Source organism: Pinus tabuliformis, chromosome 9 (assembly GCF_031772625.1).
Source record: "Pinus tabuliformis cultivar Carrire ecotype Pingquan chromosome 9, CPIR1, whole genome shotgun sequence".
Taxonomy (NCBI): Eukaryota; Viridiplantae; Streptophyta; class Pinopsida; order Pinales; family Pinaceae; genus Pinus; species Pinus tabuliformis.
Genome location: NC_142307.1, coordinates 1,383,303,072 through 1,383,322,201, shown reverse-complemented (window position 1 = coordinate 1,383,322,201; position 19,130 = coordinate 1,383,303,072).

Sequence of the window (19,130 nt, the reverse complement as noted above, 5' to 3'; positions counted from 1 at the left end):
AATACCCCTCAAACTTTATAACCTGACACCATTCTTTCCAAACCATAGTTCAACTTTTGTAAACAATTCCATGATGAAAAAACCTGTGAAGTTAAGAAGAATACCCCATGAATGATTTTTGGAAAAAGGCTAGACTCTACAGTTTTGATGGCTTTGAGTATTGCAGCAACAATGGTGTAACTCCCAAGGGGCTTAGATTTAATTTTCAACTCGGGTTTCATAAAAACTTAAGATGGCCATCGCTATGTGTGCAATATTGTTTGGGGACAAATCTTATCATGTTGATGGGATAGATCTCCCTAGACTTGGAAACCAAGTCTAGAACAAAGCAAACAAATGTATAGAAACAGTCCCTAGATTACTATTAAATCATAGATGTAAATTGGATGAATGGTTCATACCTTTTTCAAAATGCTTGATGATGGTCCTTATTGTTGTTTTATGTAGCCTTCAATATCGTTCTCAATTCTCAAAGAAGAGATCCACAAAGACAAAAACATACAAATGGTCAAAGCATATAATACATAAATGATTTAACAAGATCCATACAAGTGATCAAGGAATCTAGTAGCAATCATCATAACAAATGGGCGTGGGAAAGAAATATTTATTTGTATTAAGAATGAAGAAAATGAGATGGTTACAACCAAGCCTTGATGTTTGAAGCCTCCTCCCAATGATCCTCAATCTAACCTTACAATCAAAAAGTCTCCAATGGATACTCTGGCAGCATGAGAGTGTAGTTCAAGAGTGAAAAAGCTAACCCATTTCCTATTGAGTGTACTTCTTTTATAGGCCAAATATGGAGGTTTGAGATCCACTTTGGTAGGGGTGAGATCCACAATAGATGGAATGGGTATGAGATCCGTGATGGTAGGAGTTCGAGCCCATATCCTCACCACTTGGACAACTACCTTCACAAGGCTTCTAGAGAGGAAGCTTCATAATTCTTTTTATTTTTTACCTATGTAAAAGGACGATCACACCTGTAATGAAGATGAGTTGCAATAAAGTCGCATAATGTTTATTATGCAAACTATGACATCACGGGTAGTGATACTGAATACCTGTGTCGAGCTCTAAAAACAAGCTTTTTGAGGTATTTAATCTAGGATTTTTATGCTTGATGAGAGGTACTTCTTCTATATTTCTTAGGGATTCATGACAACAGTTCATCGAATGGCAAAAGATCCAGATTTAGCATCATTTGAATGGATGCGAAAAAATTACGTGTAACAAATTTCCCCCTAAAGTACAAAGTCAAGAAAGGTATAAATGACCGAAATGCTTTAACATGCAAAGGTTCGACAAGGAATCATTGGTCGGAAACCTACAAGTCAACAATCAAGAAATTACAGTACAATATCATCATATGATTATCTCTAAGGTAGGCATTCCCATACTCAGTGTAAAAATATCTCTAAGCATAAGTATGAAAGTGTACAAAGATCTATGTCAATAAAGCGAAGTCATGGCGACCAGACATACATCGTGGATCTATGCTCGGAAGATTTAGTATGGACACAACCATCATACATGCATCATGGATCAATTTTACAATCATGAATACACAAAAATAATGCAGCCTAGATATATCAGATAAGATCCAGGGTCTTCACCTCTACCAATTTCTAGTACGAATCTAACAATGTGAATAAATGTCTTGAATTTGAACATGGTAGGAAACATATGATTACTAGCCAATGATGACAATTGTTAACAAATGCGAGAGGAACCACCAATAATGACAATGGATCTTAAGGTACGTTAGTACATTCTATAGAGTGTGAATAAGTGATTTGAAGTCAAACACCCATACAATCATTTGATCGAAGGTCAATGATGCAAACATACCATAGAACACGAGGAGACCTACCATTGAGGCATGCAAGCTCCAAGGTAATGAAAGGTTTCTAGATAAACTTCTTAGATAATGTGTTGAGGTCAATAGGAAGCGATCTGTTGCAGGAGGGCCTACAAGATGAAACAAGTATCAATATTTGAAGAAAAAAATAGGAGTGATTCGGGATTGACTCAGGGATGGTCGACGCAATAGAAGGCTTTAAAGACTGTAAAATAGTTTTAACTAAGGTTGAACTTCTCTTTAGCATATTGGAGACACGATAATTTACTTGGAAGCATTTTCATAAAAACAAGATCAGATACCAATATGAAGGCTTTCACTGAGGTATTATCCAATGAGAGGCAAATGGATTTCCCAACCCTGACATTGATCCAGGTGGATATTGGTGGCCACCCACCTTTTCCACTTGGAACCCCACCATTGTTTCTTTCAGTTTTCCAGTTTCCTTATTTGTAGCATAATTTACTATTTTTGGTAGTTTTTCAGGTCCTGAACTTCCGAAGCCATTTTGAGGCCCTAAACGACATTTTTTTGGGAAAACAGGGATGACCCATGTTTGTCATTCAAAATTTGTAGTCCTCGGATAGATCTTTCCAACGAGGTATTGTGCGTGTCAAACGGAGATTGTATGCCAAAGTTACGACCCCGAGAAGTTGATGTACCAATTTACCCAAACGAGGCCCATAGTTTGGCGCTTCATCTCCTAGGGTTAGGTTTTTGGATGTTTAGGGTTTTCCATTGTTTCTCAATAATAAATAGGCTTTTGAGCCTCATTTTAACACAGTTCAGAGGCATGTAGCCACCACATCTCTTCTCATAGATAAGCTACCATCGCCCGAGTTAGTCTTATTTCCATTCTGTTTGTAAGCATATTTCAGTATTTGATATTAATGAAATGAAGTGTTATTTCTACTGCATCTTTGTATTTATGGTTATATATGTAATTTGTTGCATTCTTGTTTAAATCTGGATCAGTGGTATCAAAGCGGTCTGCTCTTTCTCTATTTTTCTTTGCATGTCCCCAACGAGGTCGGGATATAAGGAGCTAGGGCTCGATCTAGTTGAACCTTTGCAAGATCAACCTTGCAAACCCCTGACGGCTGTTCATGGGGGAAGAAAAGAAAGATGAGGGGGCAGGAGATCCTATCAAAATATTTCTCGAGGAGGCCCTCGAGAAACAAAGGAACACGATGATGGATAACTTTTCCTAGATCCTTCAACAGTTGCCCATCGGTAGTGCATCCACATCCAACAGCCACTCTGGAGGCTCCACTCCTTTTAAGGTACAAGTAAACTTTGACATTCCCATATTTGAGGGCCAAATAGATGCAGACATCGTAGATAAATGGTTAAATATGCTAGAAGGATATTTTTTTGTTCATGATTTTTCCAACCAAGAAAATATTACTTTTTCTCTTCTCAAAGCCGCCCCCACGTCAAGGACTGGTGGGAAACCTACTGTGAGCAGAAGGATGAAAGTACAACCTCACTGTTTTCAGCCACACCCACTTGGAACTCGTTCCGAGATGCCATCAAGGAGAAGTACTACCCTGTCGAGAGCTATGAGGATAAATACATAAAGTGGACAACGCTGCAACAGGGAAGGGACCAAGATGTGCCGAAGTTTACAAATGTTTTTCATACCCTTCGCACAAAGTTGGGTATCAAGGATTCTGAGAAACATTTGGTTCTCAAGTACCGTGGTTGCCTACACAGGTACATCCATGACGAGATGGAGTTCCTAGACATCTCCTCTCTCAGCACAACATACCGATATGTCATCAAGATCGAGAAAAAGTTTAAACAGAAGAAGCGAGACTTTGAATCTACGAATCTGAAGCAAGGGAAAGGTGCTCCAAAACCACAGAGCAAAGGACAAAGCCAAGGCAGGGTGGCCCATGACGACCCGCCAAAGCCGCAAGCAAAGAAAAACACAGCGAAGCTGAAGAAGGACACAGGAAAGTGGTGTGAGTTCTATAAGAGCTCCACTCACAACACAAGTGAGTGGCGGGCCAAGCAGTCGCTGATGGCCGAGTTAAAGGCTTCAGAATTAGATGCATGTTCTGACTTTGAGTCAGAACCCTACAAGGGGAATGACAAAGGGAAGCAGATTATCGATGCGAAGCCCAATTCCACCACGAAGATCTAGAAGGAGGAACCCAAAGATCCAGAGGAGGAGGAACCCCTCTTCCACTCCCAGATGTGGGTAAAGGGTTCCCCGCTACAGTTCATTGTCGATAACGAGAGCCAAAAGAACCTCATTTCAGCAGAGGTCGTGAAGCGGATGGGCTTACCGACTATAACACACCCACAATCGTACACAATCGGGTGGTTTCACCAAGCACGAGATCTTTGCATGAGCCAACAGTGTCGCCATCCATATAGCATCAAGCCCTTCACGGATGAGGTATTATGTGATGTTGCTCCCCTTGATGTTTGTGATGTATTATTAGGCCAACCATACTTGTGGAAGTGACATGATGTGTATGAGTCAAGGCTTCGTGTTGTTAGTGTTACTTTGGGAAATAAGTTGCACAGGATACCGGAGGCAGAACCACCTACCGCCATCTCTTTGGTTACTGCAAAACAATGCAGTAAGCTCATTTCCAAAACCGGGAAATTTGTTTTCCTGATGATACGCCCTCAGGGAAAGAAGAAGACGGTGGCCATGACCTCCAGGTAGGACCCCTCCACATGAAAACAACAAATGGACAAGGTCGTGGAGGAGTACAAGGACATCTTCACTCCCCTGTAGGGGTGCCTCTGCATTGTCAGGTCAAGCACTCCATCTATTTGACCCCAGGTGCCTCGCTGCCCAATGGACCTGTTGGCTCATGAGAGTCATCAGGGGGAAGACCCTGGGTTCGGGCACAGGAGGCCAACAATGGTCTGAGGTAGTCTAGGACAGCGCCAACATTTTCACCTTACCCTAAAGGGTAAGGAGTCTCACACGAGGCGCGCCGCGACCAAAAGAGAGAAGGGTTCATCATGGAGTCACGGAAGTCTTAACCGGGTTGCATTCAATCAAATACATGGGTACATTATATAAAACACAGAGGTAACAACATACTCATGATAGCACACGGACTACCGATTACATGCAATTGTTAAGACATTCAAAAAAATTAAAGATCCATCATACACAAGGCCCTGATACATAATAAGCCACAACTGATCTTAGCAGATCCTTATACTAATCATAGCAATCAAACATTACAATATCATTCAGCTTCCATCGTAAACAACTACATGAAATACCCAGCTCAGTTCCACGAGTTCTGTGTAGCTTCACGGACCATGTCTTCTCGGCTCCTGCAACCTTCCCTCCGTCTACCACAACAGGGGTCCTTTCACCTTCTCTTAACCTCACCCAATCTAACCCCGCTCCTTTCCTGGTCTTCTCCTTTTATATCCCTCTCTGTTACTTGGACTATCGGTTTTTCTCCTCGGTTGCTTTTGAACCTTCCCACCCCCTCGGCTGCCTTTGCCTTCCGCTGCCACCTTGCCGCAACTCTTACACAACTGCTTGTTCCACCAACCAACTGTTGCTGCCACTCATTTCCTTCTCGTCCCTTGGTCAACCAAAATTGGTCAAAACCTTTTCAAAATTTAAATGAAAGCTCCAACAAGGCCTGACCACAATTCCTTAACTCGTCCCCGAGTCAAGTCATTTCATCCTTTGTCGGTCCTGCTGATCCTGTGGGTGGTGGCTGTGCTATTGCCTGCATTGGTTCTGTTGTCTGCTATGCAGGTGCTTCTTCTGCTTCGATCATTGATTGCGGGGTGGCATCTGCTTCTGTTGCACCTTCTTGCTCCTGCAGTTCCCCCGTTCCAAACAAAGGCTTCAACTCCGAGACAGAGGTCGTTTTTGCTACCTGAACACTGTGTAATTTTGAACAACGGTGTCCCATCGAGTGATAATTGCATCAGCGGCCTGAGTAAACATTTCGGCTGAGTGCAACATTAGTTCATTTGGTCACTGGCTTTCGATGTCACTCCATTGCTGCCCGCTAGAGTCACACACCTCCTTCAGAAGCAACACCTACATTCAAACTAGTGGTTGCAGATCCCTAATGATCTTCTTCGTCCTCGCGGACTCCTCCTCTATACTATCAACCTGAGCCTAGAGGGTGTCCATTTGATCGTTGATTTGCTACCATTGGGCGGGGTCTGTGCAATCTTTCATGCTAGCAAACAGAGTCTGTATTTTCTCTCGGAGGGGGTAGACCAAGTGGTTCTTCAGTGCCAGACTGCCAGACCAGTCATGGACCTTGTTCATCAGGGCATATCCGTCAACAAGGGCATCAGCTAAAGCTTGCTTCTTGGCTTCCAGTTCCCTGACCTTCCCCTTGACCGTCCTTGCATAAATTGCAACTGGATTTGGTAACGCAGATATCACCATCTCCAATTTCCTCTTCATCTTGGCATTGCTAGCTGCCAGGTGCAAGTATGCAGCCTGGATGTGGTTGCAACAGCTGATCAATGTGCAGCTAGCCATGTCTGTTGGTACTTCGACATCCACCTCAGTGATGGTCAGCCATAGTGATCTGAACTACTGTTTGACCTGGTCGACCTGGGCCTGAAATCCAGTGTTTGCTTGTCGCAAGTGATCACACTCTTCGGTCACCATCTGCAACTCCTTCGTTTGTTGTTCATGCTCTTGGGCCAAGTCCTCATGGAGCCTTTTGGCCCTGTGTGCTGCCTGCTGAATGAATGAAAACAATTGGGTTGACGATCAGTGCTGGAGCGTCTTGGCCAAAATTGTGCTAGGGTCTGGGAACTATTACTATAGGGGTAGGCCGCTGGCGATGGATTTGTCAGAATGGGAGGCGGGTGAATGGGCTTGCTGTGATGGTGGGGTGAACTGTGGAGTGGGTGGAATGATGCTGGGAATCAGGCAGACTATGAGACTTATAGGGAAGGGTGGCAAGTACGGCTCAACCCTTTCCCCATGCAGAGTAGAATCTAAGTTTCCCCCTTCTAGTGGGTCTGACCCAAGCATCGGGAATGTGGTGAGTTCTGTAGGTTGCATCCCGGTGGTATGAGTGGTGCCCTCTATCTACTCGACTGACTGGACTTCTGCTTCCACAGTCGTCCCTCGCTGGCCAGGCTGAAGGGTTTCGGATAAAGTCACGGAGGTTGATGCAGTGTGCAGGGACGACTCCCGTGACTGGTGTAATGCGGTGGAGGTGGTGGTGGGGATCTCTTCAATGATGGTGGTTGTGGGGATTGATTGCTCGACCTCCATAGTGAGGTCGACGATCGTAGCTGGCGGAGTAACTTCCGGTTTCTTGACAGTTGGGGTTCGGGCGACTCACTTTTTCTTGGGCTTGGGGACCATGGGCTGAGAGGGGGCTTGTGCTACTCCTGTTGGGAGCTTCATGGCCAGTGGCATCATGACGATAGGTGTAAACATGGTGGAGCCCTGAAATATGGCGGGGTAGTTTCTCTCACCTGAACCGAAGCTAGTGATTGTTCGTCGGAGCTCGAACATCCTTTCCTCCATCTGGAGCACCATCGGCTCGATTTCGTCCTTGGCTGGCCGCTTCCTGCTGCTCTCGGCCCCATCTTCCCCTTGCCCCTGCAGAGTCAGCACTCCAAAAAGGTACTTGTGCTTGCCTTCTATTATCTCGCAGGCCACTCCCGACCATGAGCCCACTTCTCTGTGTAGCACTTCCTCAGTTAGGACAAACCTCAGAGGTCTCATTTTAAACATTTGAGGGTGGGCACACGTTGGTCTCAAGTACGTATGTGCGTGGGAGGCACCGAACCATAGGTCTTCTGAGAATTCGTCTAATAGAGCCTTGGGTATCCTCTCTGTCGACCTGATGGTGGCCAGCATTTGCTCGTACTAGTCCCTAAAGGTTATCTCATTGATCTCCTTTGTGTTGGGGTCTCTTGATGCCTTCCATGGGTCATACCGAAGCGCAATTGGTTGTCCCTCGAGGATGGGTGCGATTTTCCTCTCCTTTGGTGGCCTCCATTTCCACATTGCCAGGGACATCAGCAAATAGCCAAACACAAACCCACTACCCCTTCTGTACACATCCTCACATGCCTCAAATAGCTCGTTGAGAACATAGGCTGACCAGTTGAGCACCTCCCCTCGGCAACAATGTTCTGCAACTGAGATTGCATCCAAGGTGCATTTTTTCTTTGTGAAGTGTTGCATTGTTTTGTCTGCAATGAGGTAACAAGAAGATCTAATGTCATCCTTGTTGATCTTATCTAACTTCGCTCCTCTCCTGCCCCGCTCTGTCCCATATTTGGCATAAATGTTGTCTTCACTCTACTTCTTTACCCGCCTAGCCCCTGCCTGGACCCTAGTGCTAACTACATTTCCAACCTCAGCCAGTTCTGTGAGTCAACTAATATCTTCCACGTGGATATGATACTCCTTGTCTAGCCACAGTGAACCTCCATGCATCTTGCTCACTAGCAGCTTGGTACACTGCATCGCGGAAAATTGAGTGCCAAACACAGGTAGGCTCATCAAATGGAGGATTGTTGATATTTGTAATCCCTTGAATTCTTCCCTGACCCTAGAGGACTTAGTGCCATCCTCCTTCAGGAAATCCTCCATGTAAACTTCTCTCTTCATTATCGGGAACTGGAAATAGTCTCTGAAGTCATTGTCTATCGGATTTTCCTTGTCATACTTTCCATATAAATTATCGACTGCTTCGATTCGTGCATCCTATCTCCTTTCTCCTATGATAAACTATCTGCACTGGAGGCTTTCTACTTCTCTGTTTCTGCACCTGTTCTTCAGACCGAACTTGTAACTCTTTTGTTGTCTACAATTGGAATTTTGGAATTCCCTTCATTCTTTTGCGACTTAAGTATACGGTTCTGACACAACGTTCCCTAACTGACAAGGCCTTAATAACTAATTACTTTGTCGATCTTCCCATGCGTTTTAGCTAGACCTTGTCGCCACCGGCAAACTTAGACGTGACAACCTTGACGTGGACTCAAAAGTACAAAGTGGGCTGCATGGCATATTTATTTTTCCGTGATGGGTTTATTTATTATCTAACTTTATGCTTAATGGGAAAAGATATTGCGGCTCCTACTCTAATAGCTGCTTATTTAGTTACTTAATCAGGAAATGACTATTGGTACAGTGGACGGGTAGGTATTTGTGTGGTCATAAATGTTGGAAAAAGTGCATGCCTATGTGTATTCTGCTGATTAGGATTATGTATGTGGCCACTGAATCTACTGAATAGGACACTACCCCCCCACTGACTATGCTGACAGGGACTACATGTGTGCCCACTAACGCTACTTCTCCCCCCCCGACCACAAATGGGTTGCGGTAAGAGAAAACTTTGTCGCAACCTTATTGATATCTGCCGCCCATTATATATATATATATATATATATACATATACATATACATATATAGATATACATATACATATATATATATATATATATACATACATACATACATATATATATATATATATATATATATTGCGCAACTGGATGGAGTCTTATATGTATATGTATATGTATATATATATATATATATATATATATACATATATACATATACATATATAGATATACATATACATATATATATATATATATACATACATGCATACATACATATATATATATATATATATATATATATATATATATATATATATATTGCGCAACTGGATGGAGTCTTACTGCATGGATGGGTGAATGGCGCATGTCTGACGCCCTTCCGCAACTGGAAAATATATATATATATATATATATGCAACTGGATGGAGTCTTACTGCATGGATGGGTGAATGGCGCATGTCTGACGCCCTTCCGCAACTGGAAAAAATATATATATATATATATATATATCCAGTTGTGCAAGCCTTACCGCACCTAAATCTAGAATTTCTATTACTATGAATGGACCCAGCCAGTGCATCTGCAATTTCCCACTTGCTGTCATAAAGGAGCACTTGTTCCCCTACTTCAAATGACTTCCTCTTGATATGCCTATCGTGCCAAGATTTCTTCCTTCGTTGCTCCACTGATTGATGGAATTCTGCTAAAAACCGGGTTTCATCAAGTTCCATCAGCTGGTTTAGTCTGTCTCGTAAGGCACTGTTGTCTGTCATTCCTGTTGCCTTTGAGATGAACATGCTAGGTAGTATAAATTCTGCTAGTACTACCACTTCCCTTCCATATACAAGTTGAAATGGAGTTTTCTTATGGAGTCTTTTTATTGTCATCCTATATGCCCATAGGGTTGCAGGTATTCTTTCATCCCAGTCATCCCTATTGGTAGATACGAATTTCATGAGTCCTTTCTCCAGTATCTTGTTAAACGCTTCTATTGCACTGTTGGCTTGTGGGTGGTACGGGCTGCTCTTGTTGTGTTGAACCATGAATGTCTTTAGCAGAGACTCAATGGTCTCATTCAGGAAATGCGTGCCTTGGTCGCTTGTGAGGCTCCTCGGGCATCCGAACCGTGAAATGATGTTCTCAAATATGAACCTTGTTGTTGTTTTTGTTGTGCAGTCCTTTACGGGTGCCGCTTTTGCCCACCTTGTGAGGTATTTTGTTGTTGTTATGATGTACCTTGCTCGTGAATGCCTCACTGGTGGAGAAATGGGTCCAATGAAGTCTACCGCCCACTTATCAAATATTTTCACTATGTGCACCGGGTGTAGAGGCAGCTCATCACGTCTCGATGGCTTTCCGACCCTTTGATAGATGTCGCATGTCCTGTCAAATTCTTTAGAATCCTTATGGATAGTTGGCCACCGTAGTCCTGTGTGGAGTATATTTCTTGCAGTGGCCTTCCCTCCTACATGACCTCCTGTGACCTCTGCATGGCACTCCCATAAGACATTATTCCTTTGAAGGACACAACGCCTCAGTATTTGATCTAAGTCCATATAATAAAGGTGTCCTACATTCAGCTGGTAATATGTTGCCCTAACTACTAAGTGTTGTCTTTGTGCTGCTATGTATTCTGCTGGGCAGTGACCAGTTGTTAAGAATGAAGTGATTTGTTCCAGGTGGTCTGGGATTGCCTCTACTCTGAATAAATCGGCATCGGGCAACCGATCATCTACTGCTCCTTCATTTTCCCCTGTTTCCAACCGCGACAAGTGGTCTGGTCCCACATTGAGTCTGTTAGGCTCTACCACTACTTCAAACGTGAATTTCTGGAACAGCAACATCCATTAGCATATTCTCCCTTCTAGCACTGGCTTGTTTACTAAATACTTGAGCACAGAATGGTCTGTGAAGAATTTGAATGGCGCGCCTAGTAAGTAGTGTCTGAACTTTTGGAGAGAGTAAACCATTACCATGGCTTCTCTTTCAGTTGTTGTGTAGTTTCTTTCTGCAGTAGATAGCTTTTTGCTAGCATAGTACATTGGATGGTCCATGTTTTTGTCCCCTGGCTATGCTAAGACCGCTCCCAGATCTATTCCTGATGCATTGATGTGCACATGGAACATTTTGTTCCAATCAGGATACACCAATATAGGGGCGCTTACTAGTCTTTCTTTTAAGTTATTCAGGGTTGTCTGGAAATCCGCAGTCCAAATGAACTCTTCTGTTTTCTTCAGTAATTTCTCCATTGGAGCCATGATGGATGCGTAATTTCTGATAAATCGCCTGTAGTACCCCGTATGCCCCAGAGTTGCTCTTAGTTGTTTGACGTTGCACGGTGGTTCCATGTGGATAATTGTCGCAACCTTTGCAGGGTCTACACATACTCCATCCTTGCAGACGATATGGCCTAGTAGATTTCCAAAGGGGACTGCAAAGATACATTTCTTGAGGTTTAAGGAGATCTGCAATTGTCTGCACCTTTTGAACATTATTCTCAATAGGCTGGTGTGCTTTTTCAACAGACTGTATATTGTCCAGTCATCCATGTAAACTTCTAGGAACTTATGAATATAATCTCTAAATGTAGTTATGACGATCCTTGAGAAGACTGTTGGTGCATTATTTAATCCGAATGGCATCACATTGTAGGCATATGACCCTCACTCCATGGTGAATGTTGTTTTCCTTTTATCTTCTTCGGCTATTCTGACTTGGTGGTAACCTGAGAATCCATCTGTGAATGAATATGCTTCGTTCCCCGCAACATTGTCTAGGACCTCATCACTAAAGGGCGTGGGAAACGGGTCATGCATGCATGTGTTATTCAAGCTCCTGTAGTCGACACATACTCTGATTTCAGTTGCGTCCTTCTTGTTCTAAATAACTATCGGACTTATCCGTTTAGCTTCATCCACTAGGAAAATGATTCCTGCTTCCAACATTTTGTCAATTTCCTTCTTAACTTTCTATTTCACCCTTGGGTTTAATCTGTATGGTCTATGTTTCACCGGTCAAGCATCCGATCTCAAGAAGATTTTCATTTCCCCAAAGGTTTCCTTTTATTCCATTCAGTTCTACCACTGAAGCCGGGAATAGGTCCTGATATTCGTGTAATAGGTTGAAAATTTCTTTTGTGGTTTGCTTGTCCTAGTAGTCCCCCACTGATGCTATCTTGGGCTTATCCTCTGACCCAACGTTTTACTTCATCAGCCTCATGGGGAGAAGGTGAGCACCTTCCATTAGGGGGCTCTGCCGGATTTCCCTCTCCCCTTTTGTTTCCCTGAAGGCTAGATGTCTCAGTCCTTCCAACTCGTCATTGTCATCTGGTCCTGCGTCTACCTTGTCGTGCGCTGCATATCCTGGCGACTCTATTTCATACAAATATTGTAGAAAACTTTCGTCGGGACCTCCCTCAACTAACGGCTATAGTGTGAACAGAACTCCCTTTATTGCTTGGAGTGGTCCTTTCATTTGTGCCTCGTCCCCTTTGAATGAGAAGTTGCTGACAAACTGTACCTCCACGGTATCCCAATATGTTGTCTGCCGACAAAGCTCCTCTTGGACATACCAAGCTCGGGGAACAGTTCTGAGGGTGTGTATAAATGCTTGTATCCATCGATCCTTTAGCATTCCTTTGCTTTTCCAATTGATTATGCAATCCTTGATGTGCTCTTCAAGACTTAAATCCCCCTTGTATTTTCCTTATCCTATGGTTGATCTTCTTCCCAAGAAAACCTTTCCTCCATGCCTTGTTCGACGCTTGCCCAATCTCTTAGTGTATTGCAATGCGTTCTCCACCATCTTGCCGGAGTTTCCATGAGGCCGATACTTAGATAGGAGATCCTTTGATCCTTTGTTACTTCCCGGTCCACTCTGTCTAAGAAGATGTCCACTGGTTCAAGGCCATGGTACCTTGGGTAGTCAGCTATCTCCATTTCTCCCCAGTTTACTTGGCTTATTATTGCACACTGTCTAGTGGTCAGTTCATATCCCCCTTGCTGCCATGCATCCCATGCAGCTTCCGAGCCGGTTTCCGAGCTTTGGATACTTTGCCAGCTTACTGATCCTCCGACTATGGGGTTGATGTAGTCCTCCGTCTTCCATGCTGTGAACGTGTATAGTTGGTCTAACCCTCCTGGCTCATCCCTGTCATCTGCTAGTTCTGTGAACCTAGGTCCTTGGTAGGGGTCTAATGGTTGGATCACCCTTAGCCCGTCTGCTTCAAAAATCATCAGTTCCTTCTTCAGGTTTATGACCGCGTAGTTCTTGTATGCCCAATCAATCCCCAAGAGTGTCGGGTATGGGTCCTTATTCCCCATGATGTCAATCACCTCGAATTCTGTGTGATTCTTCACCCCCGCAACATCAACCTCTACATTATCCAATATCCCAATTGGTAGTATGCAGTACTAATTTTCCATTCTTAGTTGAATTGGCGAGTATTTTAGTTGAGGCTTCCCCATTTCCTCCTAAGTTTTCCTAGGTAGGATGTTTACATCTGACCCCAAGTCTAACATGGTGTCCCTTATCTGGAATCCTGCCACTTGCGCATTGATTCGGAACTCCTTGTCACTTCTTCTCTTGTTCTGTTTCACTCTTCTAGAAGCCTTCTCTGGCAACCCTGCGCATGGTCGATCCAATTCCTCTTCCTCCATGGATACCGTAGCCTTTAGACTTTTTCTCAACTCCTTCAACATGCCTTCATCCTCAACAATTTTCAAGAATAGTTTAAACCGTTCTCAAATTGGCTGGGTGTGATCAGGAATGTGGTCTCATGGTGTTTTAGTATCCTTCTCTGCGGTCATCCCTTCGAATAGCTTAGTTGCTTCCTAATAGTATTGCTTTTGGTGTTCAGGCTGATACCCCTTCTATGGAGACGCCGCTTTAAGGATTAAGGGGGGGTCCTTTGTGTAGCAGACCTCCCCTGTCTTCTTCCCTCCCATGGTGACTATATTAATATTGGTTGCGGGGAGGCCGTCATTAGTCCATGGTTCAGCATTCACCAAGTTGGACCCTCTATGTTTGGTCCTTTCTTCCAACTTTGCAATGAGTTCAGGACAGTCCTCTATTGTGTGGGTATTAATTCGACATTTTGAGAACCATGGTCTCCTCGGCAACGGACATTCTCTGGCAACATGCCCTTCTTGATCACAGTTGTAACACCTCACAGACCCTCTTCCTCCTGTTCTTCCTCTTCGCCCATTTCCTTCTCGTCCCCCCCTTTTTGACTCATTGATCCTGAACGTGGATCTGTCCAGCCTTTCTACTAGAACATCTAGTGCTTGGCACTGATCAGTGTGATGCGTCGTTGATGCGCAAAACTGAAAATAGGTGTTATTGGGGACGTTAGAGTAATTTTGCAAAATGGAGCACATTTGTGGCAGGTGTCCATATGCCCGGCAGACTTCACAAAAGTCTTGGTTATTCCTCCTTGGGAAGGCCCCTTGTGCTCCCACCACCGTAACTCCTACAATTGGTGGGGCTCCTAACAACCCTGCAACCCCACCTGTATGATTAATCCCTCGCAACCTCGGGCATTCTGTCACGACATGCCCCTAGACCATGCAGTGGGTACACCAAACATTGGGTGTGGCTGGATACACTGGCTGAAGATCTTTCAGTTTCTTTGTCAAGGTCGCGATCTGGTTCTGTAGGCCTAAAATCGATGGATCTTGCAGGCTTGCCCCTCCCCTGTACTCATGTGGGTATCCCGCCATAGCTTCTATGCGTGATGCTTGTTCCAACGCATCCTATAGGATTCCTATCTTCTATTATGTTAGTGGTGTTCTAGTCAAAGACAATAGTGTCTTAATGAACCAATATTGCTGGTGGTTTGGGTCCAGAGTAAACCTTTGCATGAGCTCCCAAGCCGTCTCTCCTTCCCTTTGTTTAATTTCCCAAAGTTCCGATAGCCCTTGCTAATCCATCTGTGATACCTTGAACTGCTACACAAATCCTCTCTTGATATCATCTACTATGGGGTTTTGATTATGCTCCGCCCACTTTATAAACTAGCGCAGAGCCCTTTCCCTCAGCGTGGTTTGGAATTCTACTGCCCTTACATTATCTAGAGTCTTACGGGCCCTCCAAACAGCTTTGCAAAGATACTAGTGCTGCTCTACATCCTCGTTTCCTCTTCTCGCAGATTTGAGATATCTGGTAAAAGATCTCGCCATACTTATCTCGGTAGGAGATATCAGCATGAACCCTTTGCTCCCCACCTGTTGGAACCACTGTAATCCTAAGTTACTGATATTACTAGTTCCTATGTCGCTCCCAATGTTGAAATTGACTTGGTATTTCTCCCACGCGCTATATACCCGCACTGCCTTAGCTAAGCTAATAATAAATTCCTCTGGATTGTGATAAAGTACCAGGGGAAGATAAGGGGAAACGTTGCCTACATCTCAGGGGTATTGCTGCTGACTCTTAACGGATGCTTCCTCTTCACTGAATAATCTCCTCATCACCTTGCCCATATCCTCTTTGCTTCCTTCTTCATGCCCATGTGGCCTCTTCTCTTGCGATCCGTCTGTCACAACCTGTACTTGCGATACGGCTTCTGCAACCTACAGGGAAGGTCCATCCTCATTTCCCCAACTCCTCCATCTTCCTTCACCACTCTTGCTTTTCCCAGTACCTTCTTCTCCTTCCTCTTCGACTCAGGGTTTTCCCTTCACTGCTCCTACTTGGTGGGGCCCCATCCTTTTCTTCCCTAGAGTCTGAATCACTCTCGCCTGCCACTTATCCGCTAGCAGTTCCCTTCTTTGCGCCCTAACATCTCTTGCTTTCTTTAGTTCTTCAACATCCATCCCTTCAGCAACATCTCTATCCCTCAACCGACAACATTCCCCCCTCTACGTCTTCCCCTGGTACTGGGGATTTACGCTACCATCCCCACAGCAGGCGAAGACAACAGTCCTTCTTCCACCATAAACATCTTGATCCATGTCGGGACTTCCCTCATCAACTCACCTCTCAGTCCCAAGCTGAACAAAACTTCTTCTTTTGAGAAAGACTTATAACTCTCTGCGACAAACTCAACTACGTATCCCTCCACCATAGTCCTTACCCAAAATTCGACTGCTCTGGTCAGATCATTATCCAACTGTTGTAGCAGGGTGACCTCCAACGAAGTCCAACTTTGGCAAGTTGTCACTTATCCACCTGGCTGAGTCTGTCCCTTCAGCATTCTTAACCAATTGTACAGGTCCTCCGGGAACTTACACCAGAAAATTTCATACTGATCATTAGTGTCATCAGCATGTAAAATTTCCTCGATTACCTTGTTGGTCGGTTGACTTTTACGGGTAGCCTGCTCCGCTACAAATTGATCTACTCTATGGTTCCACCAATCTCTAATCTCTCTTTTAAATATCCTTGACACCATATTCTGAGCTAGTTCTTGTACCTTTAGGTCCCGACAACAGAACCATTTGTTGGCTCATGAGAATCATCAGGGGGAAGACCCTAGTTTCGGGCATAGGAGGCCAAAAATGGTCCATTGTAGTCTAGGACAGCGCCAACATTTTCACCTTACTCCAAAGGGTAAGGAGTCTCACTCCAGGTGCGCCGCAACCAAAAGGGAGAAGGGTTCAGCATGGAGTCGCTGAAGTGTTAACCGGGTTGCATTCAATCAAATACATGGATACATTATATAAAAAACAGAGGTAAAAACATACTCATGATATCACATGAACTACCGATTACATGCAATTGTTAAGACATTCAAAAAAATTAAAGATCCATCATACACAGGGCCCTGATACATAATAAGTTGCAACTGATCTTAGCAGATCCTTATATTAATCATAGCAATCAAACATTACAATACCACTCGGCTTCCGCCATAAACAACTACATGAAATACCCATCTCAGTTCCATGGGTTTTGCGCAGCTTCACAGACCATGTCTTCTCGACTCCTGCAACCTTCCCTATGTCTGCCGCAACAGGGGTCCTTTCACCTTCTCTTAACCTCGCCCAATCTAAGCCCGCTCCTTTCCTGGTCTTCTCCTTTTATATCCCTCTCTATTACTTGGACTACTAGTTCTTCCCCTCGGCTGCTTCTGCACCTTCCCGCCCCCTCAGCTGCCTTTGCCTTTTACTACCACCTTGCTGCAACTCTTGCACAACTGCTTGTTCTGCCAACCAACCATTGCTGCCACATGTTTCCTTCTAGTCACTTGGTTAGCCAAAATTGGTCAAAAACTTTTCAAAATTTAAACGAAGGGCCCTACAGGACCAATCTATTGGCGCTCCATTCTAGAGAACAACAAAATCAAGAGGCAAATTCAGGAGTTGTTATGCCTTTCAAGTTGATGAATGCTCCTGCAACCTTCATGAGGCTGATGATGACATCTTGCATCCATTCACCAACTAATTTCTAGTGGTATACTTGGATGACATCCTGATCTTCAGCCAGAGTTGGGAAGAGCACCTCCACCACATTCGACAGGTTCTCCAAACACTACGACAACACAAACTGTGTGCCAATTTGGAGAAATGCACTTTTGGCATGACCCAGGTTCAGTATCTGGGATACATTATTGATGAATGGGGGGCTGCATGTGGAACCAGCCATGATCCAAGTCATTCGGGATTGCCCAGCCCCAACTACTGTGATAAAGCTTCGTAGCTTTCTAGGTCTTGCCAATTTCTACCGCAGGTTCGTGTTGGGATTCTCTCATATCACTTGGCCCTTGAGTCAAGTCACCAAGGGAGGAGCAAAAGAAAAATTCTTTTGTTCTAAATATCAACAGAAGGCATTCGCAGAGTTGAAAAATCACCTCTGCTCTACACCAGTGCTCACATTACCAGACTTGCAACAGTCATTTTAGATCGAGACAGATGCCTCTGACTATGCTATTGGGGCAGTCCTTACTCAACATGGGCATCCATGTCACAGTGAGACACTTTCAGACACAGTCTGGAAGTATCCCACTTATGACAAAGAGATGTATTCCATTGTGCAGGTCTACCGATAATGGAAGAATTACATCTTGGGGAAGGAAACGGTCATCCACATAGACCACCGACCCCTGTAGTTCATATAGATGCAAGGGAAGTTACAGAATGATCACCATCAGAAGTGGTCCACATACCTGCAACAGTTCCATTTGAATATCAAGTATAAGAAGGGAAGGACCAATAATGTTGCAGATTGCCTCAGCCGACCACCGATTATGGCAATAACCACCGTGCTCAACTCTTGTGGGCACCGGACTTCTGATTGGCTACTTCTCTACAAAAGCGACCCAGAAATTGGCCACACTTACCAGACGCTCTTGGAGGGTTAGCAAGTTCTAGATTTTCACCTCTAGGATGCCCTATTATTCCACCTGGGACACCTTTGTGTTCCTTCAAGCGAGTGTGCCAAGATGATTTAGGAAGTGCACTACAGTCAGGCCGCTGGTCATTTTGAGGTCAAGAAAACAGTGGCAGTACTGTAGAAGTATTTCTATTGGTCGAATCTTCAACATGATGTCGGAAGTACATCAGATCCTGCACTGCCTACGCCATTGCCAAACCAACCATCAAAAAGCAAGCCCTCTATACTCCACTACCTACCCCTAGTCGACCTTGGGAATCCATCTCCATGGATTACATGTCGGGCCTTCCTTCTACTAAGCATGGCAACGACTGTTTTTTTGTGGTCATCGACAGATTCTCGAAGATGGCCATTATGGCGGCCAGCAAGAAGAATATCACAATAGAATCCACTGTTAAACTCTTCTTTGAACGAGTGTGGGTACATTTTGGGATCCACAGTCTATCATCTCAGATAGGGACAGCAGGTTCCTTAGTACATTTTGTTCCAGTCTCTGGTCGATGCTAGACACCGAGCTCACTAAGTCCACAGCTTTCCATCCCCAAATTGATGGCCAAACAGAGGTCATCAACTGGATGATTGTACA